The sequence below is a fragment of the Prenolepis imparis genome, unplaced genomic scaffold (genome assembly GCF_030444845.1).
Source record: "Prenolepis imparis isolate NDT839.2.m4 unplaced genomic scaffold, iyPreImpa1.0 SCAF_2, whole genome shotgun sequence".
In the NCBI taxonomy this organism is placed as follows: Eukaryota; Metazoa; Arthropoda; class Insecta; order Hymenoptera; family Formicidae; genus Prenolepis; species Prenolepis imparis.
The window spans coordinates 19511839-19520975 of record NW_028141160.1 but is presented as its reverse complement, the minus strand read 5'-3'; the positions used below and the strand labels follow the sequence as shown (position 1 = coordinate 19520975).

Genomic DNA, 9137 nt, shown 5'->3' with positions numbered 1-9137 from the left:
CATAAAACTTTTAATTAATAAAATTTAAATTTAGTTTAAAACAACAAATTATTGTTTCTTCAAAAGAATATGTATTTTTATAACAAAAATAAATTATTATTATAAAGGGATCAATATATGATTTTAAATTAAATTTCTTAAATTTAATTATATATTTTATATATATACAATTTATTGTATAGTTACTTTCAGATCTCTATTCTTCTGCACATCGAGTGATCTTACGAAAAACTATTCATTTTTTATGGGATCAAAGCGGATTGCGAGAAAATCTTTTTTCTCCTTTAGCGAATCATCCTTTATTATTGCTTGATGCAAGAGCCTTGTACGTAATTTTTCTTCCACTGAATCCGCAAGTTCCATTCACACCTGCAACATTCCAGAAATTCGGAATATCACAGTTTAAGGATTTTGATAAAATTTATCTTTCTTACCTCTTCGATAATTTAGTTTTATCTTTGATATCAAATCGTCTTTAGAAAAGTCCAAAAGATATATTAAGCATAAATATGAACAATTACATAAAATATTGTCTATACAAATATTTAGCTTTATTTTCATTTTAAATTTTTATTATTAACACAATCGTGATAAACAAATTTAATATTACAATGAAATACATTACAGCTAATTGTTATTTATTTTATAACACATTTAATAAAGTAATACGTCTATTTCGAGAAACGAGAGAGCATGGTGATGACGATCGTGAATCAAACACGCGTTTAATCGACAGTACGTTTGATAAGCGGTGTAAACGATGCATTGGTTTATCGTCAAATATCGATTATCAAATATATCGGTTGTCTCGCATCTCTTACTACTAGCTCACTATCAATATTTGCTTTGATGGTTGATTCTTACATGATTAAGCGTTAAATGATATTTTATATAACATCAATCAAGTCCGCGTAAATCTTTCAATTAAAAACGTACTATTATTCATTGATCTCTTTATAAATTGATTTCTTCACAATATTTTTACACATTTTGAATTATTTATAATATATAAATTACATTTGCAAAGATTGAGATTATAACGTAAAATTCTTTGATTAACAAAATTTGCATTAATTTTACGCGCATATAAAATTGCGTATCAACCGTATTTATGCACTCGCGCCTAATAGTAGATTTATCGATAAACCATTGAAGTTTAAGCTTTAATTTATCTTAATTATATTTTGTCTAATTTTTTCTTTGTCTAATTTTTTTAGTTGATTATAAAATTATATATATATTTTAAACACATATTTTTAATATACACACATACGTACATATCTTTTAAATTAATAGAGAAAAAATACAAAGACAATTAACACAAGTCTTCTAAAAAAATTATATTACTAATTTATTATTTATTTAAACCAATAATAGTGTAATAATTTGTTAATAATAATTATCATAAACTTTATCAACATAGTAATTATTAATAAGTTAATTATTAGCTTTATTATAATATATTAAAATTATTATTTACTTTTTATATATTTAATAATAAGTAAATAAATACTTTATTATACTTTGTAAAGAAAAGTTTTTGGAAAAAAATGAGATGTATTAGAGTTACAGATCTCCGAAAATATACATATATGTATATATCCACAATTGGTCATATCTGTGCTTAGAGCACACGTATGTAGTTACTACACGTTCAATGTGGCGGATAAGATAAGCTTACAGGGTTGTAATACAAGCGATAAAGGCCGACGAACAATTCGTCAATCGCACACGTTATCTTTGCCATGAGTCAGCTCAAGCAGATAATACTACTACGCAGGTAAAAATGCGCCATACTCCGTCATTCGTAGCGTTGACAACGAGAATGTTTTCGCGAGGTCTGCTGCTGATACTGCTCTTCAGCATCCTTTACTGCCACTGCTATGCGCAAGTAAGCGAAAAGGTATGTGCTCGTCGAGTTCTAACATTCAAGCTATAAAACTCGGTTATCGCTATACGGGAAAACTCCTTTTCCATTAAATCCCGTGAATTTTATGAATAGTCATGCACACATATTTTATATTATAAATTATTATAATGTTCCTTGTAATATGCAACGAAAGATAATATGTTTGACCATTTTATGTCGGAAAATATAAAATGTTATTTAATCCTATTTAAGCTTGCATAAAAAGTCTTTTATGTGTAATAAAAACATCACGTGTAGGTAAAAAATTATTAATAACATAATTAAGAGAATTCAATTCATGCATTATTATTAGTGTATTATAGCATATTAAAATTAAATCAGTTTTTTCATTTAACTTTATATCTTCAATTTATGTTATATTTGAATAAATTCTTGATAACAATAGGAAAAATCGTATTATATATATATATATATATATATATATATATATATATATGTATATGTAAAAACTTTAATTTGCAATATTTTAAAATTTATCCTACGCTGATGTAAATTGAATCCATTTAAAACTAATTAATCATATAACCAGATGGTGTTAAGAGAGATTAGCGATTCCAAGGGAGGATCGAAATTGGGAGCTTGTAGTTATTTCGTCTAAGTTTTCGGTATTGAGCGTGTGCTTAAGAGGGAAGTTTGTACATTTTCATCGACTGCATAAGTATTCTCTCTCGCGTTAGGTCGTAAAGTTTAGCGACAGGCGTGATGCAAAGTCGATGCGCGCGGTCGTCGCGCGATTAACCCCTTCACGTGGCCGATATTGCATTTTCGGGTCAAATAATGATAACGAGCCAAGTTAAACAATAAGCAGTTCCTCGGAAGGACGATGCTGTCGGCAAAAGTTTTAATGAGGATCGAAAGACAAGTCGCTCGATTTCCTGTCTGACATGAACAACCTCGATCTTCTGCCTCAGTCAACTAGATGCGAATTTCAAGCGTCGGCAATTAGTTATACTAAATAGGCGTATAGATTAGACAGACGGAAATAGATAAAGTTTAAAAAAAAATTTAATTTCCGATTGTTTTCTTTAATGTGTAGCATTAATTAATTTCAATTTTAAACGATTATATATGTATGGATCAACTTTTCAGATTCTGATTCATTAATTTTGAATTAAGATCAATTTGATCTGCAAAAATTTTTAATTTTTTATACAATCGATAAAATTATATGTACAGATTTTTATGTAAAGAATAAATATTCTGTCATATACACATTTCACATTTGTTAGCTAAAATTTTGTATGCAAAAATGAAATTAAACCTTTACAATATATATATTGATAGAAATATATTATGTAATAATTATAATAATAATAAAAACAACATATTTTTCATATATTATGTATGTGGGTATATTTGTAACAAAATATCAATATATGGATGTAGAAAAAAGATGCAAGTTACAAAGTTATTTTACAAATACTACAAAGTATTTTACAAATACTTATAAAGTCTGTTTTATAAAAATAAAATAAACGTATTACTGATTATAATTAATCATTTTAAAAATAGGAAAATGACCTTGTTATATATAAAATTGAAATGATATATACCATGCAATAACATTGAAAATGATTAAAAATATATATATCAATGTTTATTGAACTGCGAACGATAATATCTATAGGTTTCGATGTGATAGGTTGAATGTATGAAAACTCACATTTCAAACACACATTGATAAAATGCGGCATTTTATCTTTGAAAGATAAAACTTCAAATTTTTACTAAAAATTTATTAAAAAACAGAAAACTGTATCAAATTAAACTTTATAAATATAAAAAATGCAGTATTTCAGGGTAAATTTACTAATTTACAACACTATTGTGTTTATTCCATTGTATCACCACGAGATAATATCTTTCAAAAGTCAAATAATATCTTTATTTTTATAAAATAAGTAAATTAATATTTATTATAACATCAGTGTATCCCAGTCAGCAAAACATAGTCAACTATTTATTTAGCTCTACAGATATATAATTTAAAAAATCAAACTCTTAATCTCCAAAAGAAAAGCAGAATGATTTATAACGAGCAACATAAAGAATTTATTTCGAAATAAGCTATCCATTTTACATATAGCCTGTGTGACAAAAAAATGTATTTAATTTCTTAGTACAGATCCTCGATTACTGTATCATGGTTACATAAGAGTTAAATAACACCGGTATAATAGGTGCTCAGCAATCTCATCTTTCATTTCGTTTATAATACTTACGAAACTGCTTTTCACCTTTCCCGTCTACTATCTCCTTCCTTGTAACTTAAAGGATTTGCCAGAACAAGCGACCATTTAAACACTCGGCGGCAGAAGATTTAACTTTCTTTTCTTTAATTAATTCCCCGCTGAGTCTTCGGAATATTCAACTGAAAAAGAAAAACAAAGTTTATATAAAAGACTCTCTGCAATAGTGTTTCAATAAATTCTTATACTTTAGATAATATCATGGGAAATATTCGCTTCTATATATTTTGGCTATTTATCATATTCGCAGTATTATCACCAAAATTTCTCAGTTTTATTTGTTTTATCAGTTTTTCCGTATTCAGTTGAATAGAACAAAGAGTGGGCTTTATGATGGGGCTACAAAAGAGAGTGAAAAGGGAACAAGAGGTATAGAAGAGGAGGGTCGCGCTCAAGGGAACACGCATCCAAAACTAGATTATAAAGTTTCATTGTGTTATCACTGCTTAAAGGATTAACGCCTTCTTGCGAAACGTCCGTTGAGAATTCTAATCAGTCGCACTGATTTGCACAAAATCGATGCAGAATTGAGTGAAGTGGCAAACTAATTAACCGCATTTCCGAATCACGTATATGAATTATTTTTATTTAAAAAGCTTCGATAAAATTCTACCTTGTATATATTATTATAAAATATATGTATATTATATAAAATATTTTTAAAAACTCACAAATTTTATTTTAATATCAGATTATTAATGACAAATTGAAGACAATTTTTCCTTAATATAATATTTTTAAACAACACAATGATATTTTTAAATTATAAACAATTAAAATAGAACATTTTAAAACTTCAGAAAGCCACCAAAATTCTAGTATAATGAAATTTTCAGAAAACCTATAGATCATTTTCATATATACAATTAATTGTATACTTGAAACAGACAATATTTATCACTCATGTTGTAGCTATTTCCCGAATCAATATATTTTTGCATATGCGTATGTACTTGTTTTATGTTATTTTTTATTTTTTTAATATTTATATATTATATTTTTTTAAACAGAAAATTACAACAACGCCAAACCAAATAAAAAGTACAATGGACGACTCGATGATCATATCGACTGTCATGGTTTGCTCTATGTTCACCGTCCTGATTGTTCTAGTTCCTACGGTATTGTATTAGTAAGTATCTTTTTGCATATTGTAAAAATATATACAGTATTATTTTGATAAATTCCATAAAATCGTTTTGTGTTAAATATTTTATACCTATATGTATAATTCTCTAGTATCTGTTTAAATAAAATTACATTCCTATATTTATAATCTTAGTATTATTTGAAGATATATTATTTTATAAGATAAAAAATATCAGCAAAATATTTATAAAAATAATTTTTTACAGTAGGCACCGCTCCAAGGAAGAGATTGATGAATAATGGCCAACTAAAACCATGGCCAACCAATTAAAATATCATTAATATTGTAATAGCAGACTGCAATCATCTGTTTTACTAACTAAATTGCATTATTAAATAGATATAAGCATTCTGTTACATATGAAGATTGAAAATGAATCGAAAATGACCAAACTTTTCATCACAAAGCTACCGTACGCCTCCGTTAATCCGCATATTCATTCAATAAATATGCATAAATTAACAACGGTGTTCGCGTGAACTAGTATGAATTTCATAATTAATTCGTCGATCCGGTTTTATAACTCGTTATTAACGAAACGGCGCAAACAGACTGCTCTGCTAAATTCCAATTTGATCAAATGTGAAATATGCCGATGCGTTTTGTAACATTTTTTGCGTTAATGTTTGGTAAACTCGCACGAAGTAATGAATTATTTTCAATATGTTTAATGTGTACACAACATGTGTTATTTGTTTAAAAACAGCTGCATATACAGGGTGTCCGGTAATAGTCACGCCAACCGTCGTGTGCAGATTCCTGGGATCATTTGGAGACGATTTTTCCTCAGCGAAAATGTCGAGGGAGGTTATTATTTTTTGCATGTTTTCAATTTTTGCCATCATGTATCTTTGTAACTAAGCCTTAAATTAAAATTCTATTAAAGTAAACTTTACCTATTAAAGTAAAATTAACTGAAGAATGTGAATTTATTATTATTTTATTTCCACAAGGCTTAGTTTGCGAAAAACCCTTTATTTTCAATCGCTTATAACTCGAAAATTATTGGTGTCTCGACATTTTTGCTGAGGAAAAATCGTCTCCAAATGATCCCAGGAATCTGCACACGACGGTTGGCGTGACTATTACCGGACACCCTGTATACATATATTTACATATATCTAATATAATAGTTATGTTAATATTTTATCAATGACAAAAAATCATTATATGATTAATATTTATGCGCGTATAATTGTGTTTCTTTATTTATAAAATGTTATTTAATATCAATTTCGAGGAGTTTTGTCTTCCTCCAAAATTTCCTTTTTTTCTATTGTTCGATTAATTAATTCCTATTAATTAATTTTTATTTTTGACTTTGAAGCGGGTTTAAATCGCTTTCCGGAAATGATTAAAGCTACTTTCTATAAACTCTCGTATTTGACTAGTAATGTATTATGTGAATTAAAAGTCAAAATAGATTATACATGACATTCTTAGAACTATTTAAACTCATTTTTATATAGAACAACATATGTTTTATACATTAAATAAATTTTTATTTTTATTGATAAAATAATATAAAAGATCATATAGATGGTATAGAATTCAATCCAATTTAATTCACTTATCTGATATTAAAGAAATGAAGTAGTAACAGTAAGATTTAAAAAAACGTAAACTTAAATTATTATACAATTTAACTCTTTTATTAGCTATACTTTCTTTATACGAATATGTATATGCTGCCATCTTACACTTATTTTATATACTAAAACGATGTATGAAGCTGTTGTATAAATATTTAATTTTATTATTAACTTTGTTTATACATATAACTATAATTTAGATCTATAATTTTGGCATTTGTTTAACGAAATGCTATTTTATATAATTGTTTATGTATTTAAAAATAAAGTAATTTGAAAAGAATATAAACAAGATTTATAAACATACTTTGAAGTTTATAGCAAATAGCAAAAGAATTTTCCTATTCCAGATAAAGCTGTTTGTAAAGCTTAATGTAGCAATAATCTGCCATGATTATATAAAATTTAAAAAAATGAAATATCATTCTATACAGAAAAATTGTTGATAGATAATATCTTGATTGATTATCTCTGTTACATTCTTTCTGTCTATCTGTTATTTATCTGATAATTTCCTGTGCTAAAGTACATAAACTATGTACATTTATACTAAAATTTAAAATAATTCCTCGTTCGTGAAAATAAGGAATTTGTACATATATCTATGTTTATTAAAATTTATTTTTTTTTGTTATTACTTTCTAAAATATGCCTAATCTGTGAAGCTTAAATAAATAAATTTGAAGAAATAAATCTACTAGGAAATGCCTACAAAATCTTTTCGCAATAATGTTTTCAGTTAAAAATATTTCCAAACATATTTTCACTGAAATTTTTTTTACTAAGAATTAAGTTTTCTATTTAATCTTAAATTAGTATTCTTTCATTTTGTTATATCTTATATCTATATATTTGTAATATATATATTATATATTAATATTACACTGTGTATATTGATAAATCAATAGTGTATTGACTGAAAGTAAAGAAGAACTTTATTTACAATTTAAATGAAATCTGAGATTAATTTAATTTTAATTTAGCGAAAAAATTATTAATTATTTAAGTACAATCTTCAATATTTTGAAAATTCATTCTATTATATCGAATCGATAAGCGCGAAATCAGAAAAGATAAAATGTCCGAGTTGCGAAACGTACGAACATGGGTGACTGGCATTTCAACTTCAAACATTCGCTGACGTTGAACGATAATGAAACTACGCCCGCGTTATGTTCGACCGGACGGTCTCGATAATTTCACTCAAATAGAGTACTTTATCGACTTGGATAACCGTGTTGTGTTTGTCAACGCGCGATTGCGGAATAATAATGCGGCGCAACAAAGTGTACGATATATGCACATGTTGCAATAAGAAATGCAAAATGCGATACAATAGGACTGCACATGTTCCATTTATTGTTATACGCAACATATGTAAATTGACGGATGCTCGCCTCAATAGGTTCGATTTAGACATATTTAAAAAGTATTCTTATTTTTTTACTTAAAAAAATTTCTTCTAGACGATTTTTGAAAATTTTAATAAATAAAATAAACTATGAATTTTTATAGTGATAATTACTGAACAAAAAAATGGCTAATTTAAAAAAAATAAAAGCTTGTAATTCAACTTTCATATTTTTTCTTTATTTATTTGTTATTTATTTCTTGAACAGTTTAAAATTTTTAATGTATAATTTTAAAGCAGTTTTAATAATTATGTGCAATTATTTAAAGAAATTTTTTTTGTCCTTAATTTACAGATAAATTAGAACACTCTTGATTCTAAATATATTTGTAATATAATGCTCATCTTCCTTCTCTCTTTCTTTCTCTTCTTTTACAAAAGTAAACTATATCTAAAAATTTCAATTATCAAAGTATATTTATATATAATAAAAAAACTTTTATATTTATTCCATTTGCTCTATTCTTATTCGAACTTATTAGAATCAACAACAGCATAATTAAAATCACAAAAAATTGTTAACATAAATACAATATTTAATATGTCTAAATTATATAACATATAAATTTTCTTGTATATTTATTATAATTTATTATAATTTTAATATTAGCAAAATTAGAAATCTTTATTTAATTTTATTTAGCCAATAATAAAAAAATAAAAACAAAGATTGCTTTAAAAAATAATTCCACGCACTGAGTATGACAAAATAATGTCACTTTAAATTTGTGTCGCAACGTGGACACGAAACAGTCAACGTAAACGCGAGAAAATATGCATAAAGCTCTTCCCTCAGTGTACATAA

At 26.2% G+C, this 9137-nt stretch overlaps 1 long non-coding RNA gene across 1 annotated transcript; it reads left to right on the top strand.

Moving 5' to 3' along the window:
* Positions 1-1744: 1744 nt before the first annotated feature.
* On the top strand, positions 1745-6562 carry LOC145932566 (uncharacterized). Its single transcript, XR_014424736.1, has 3 exons — positions 1745-1903; positions 5190-5311; positions 5535-6562. It is a non-coding gene; the product is annotated as an uncharacterized LOC145932566 (long non-coding RNA).
* Positions 6563-9137: the final 2575 nt, after the last annotated feature.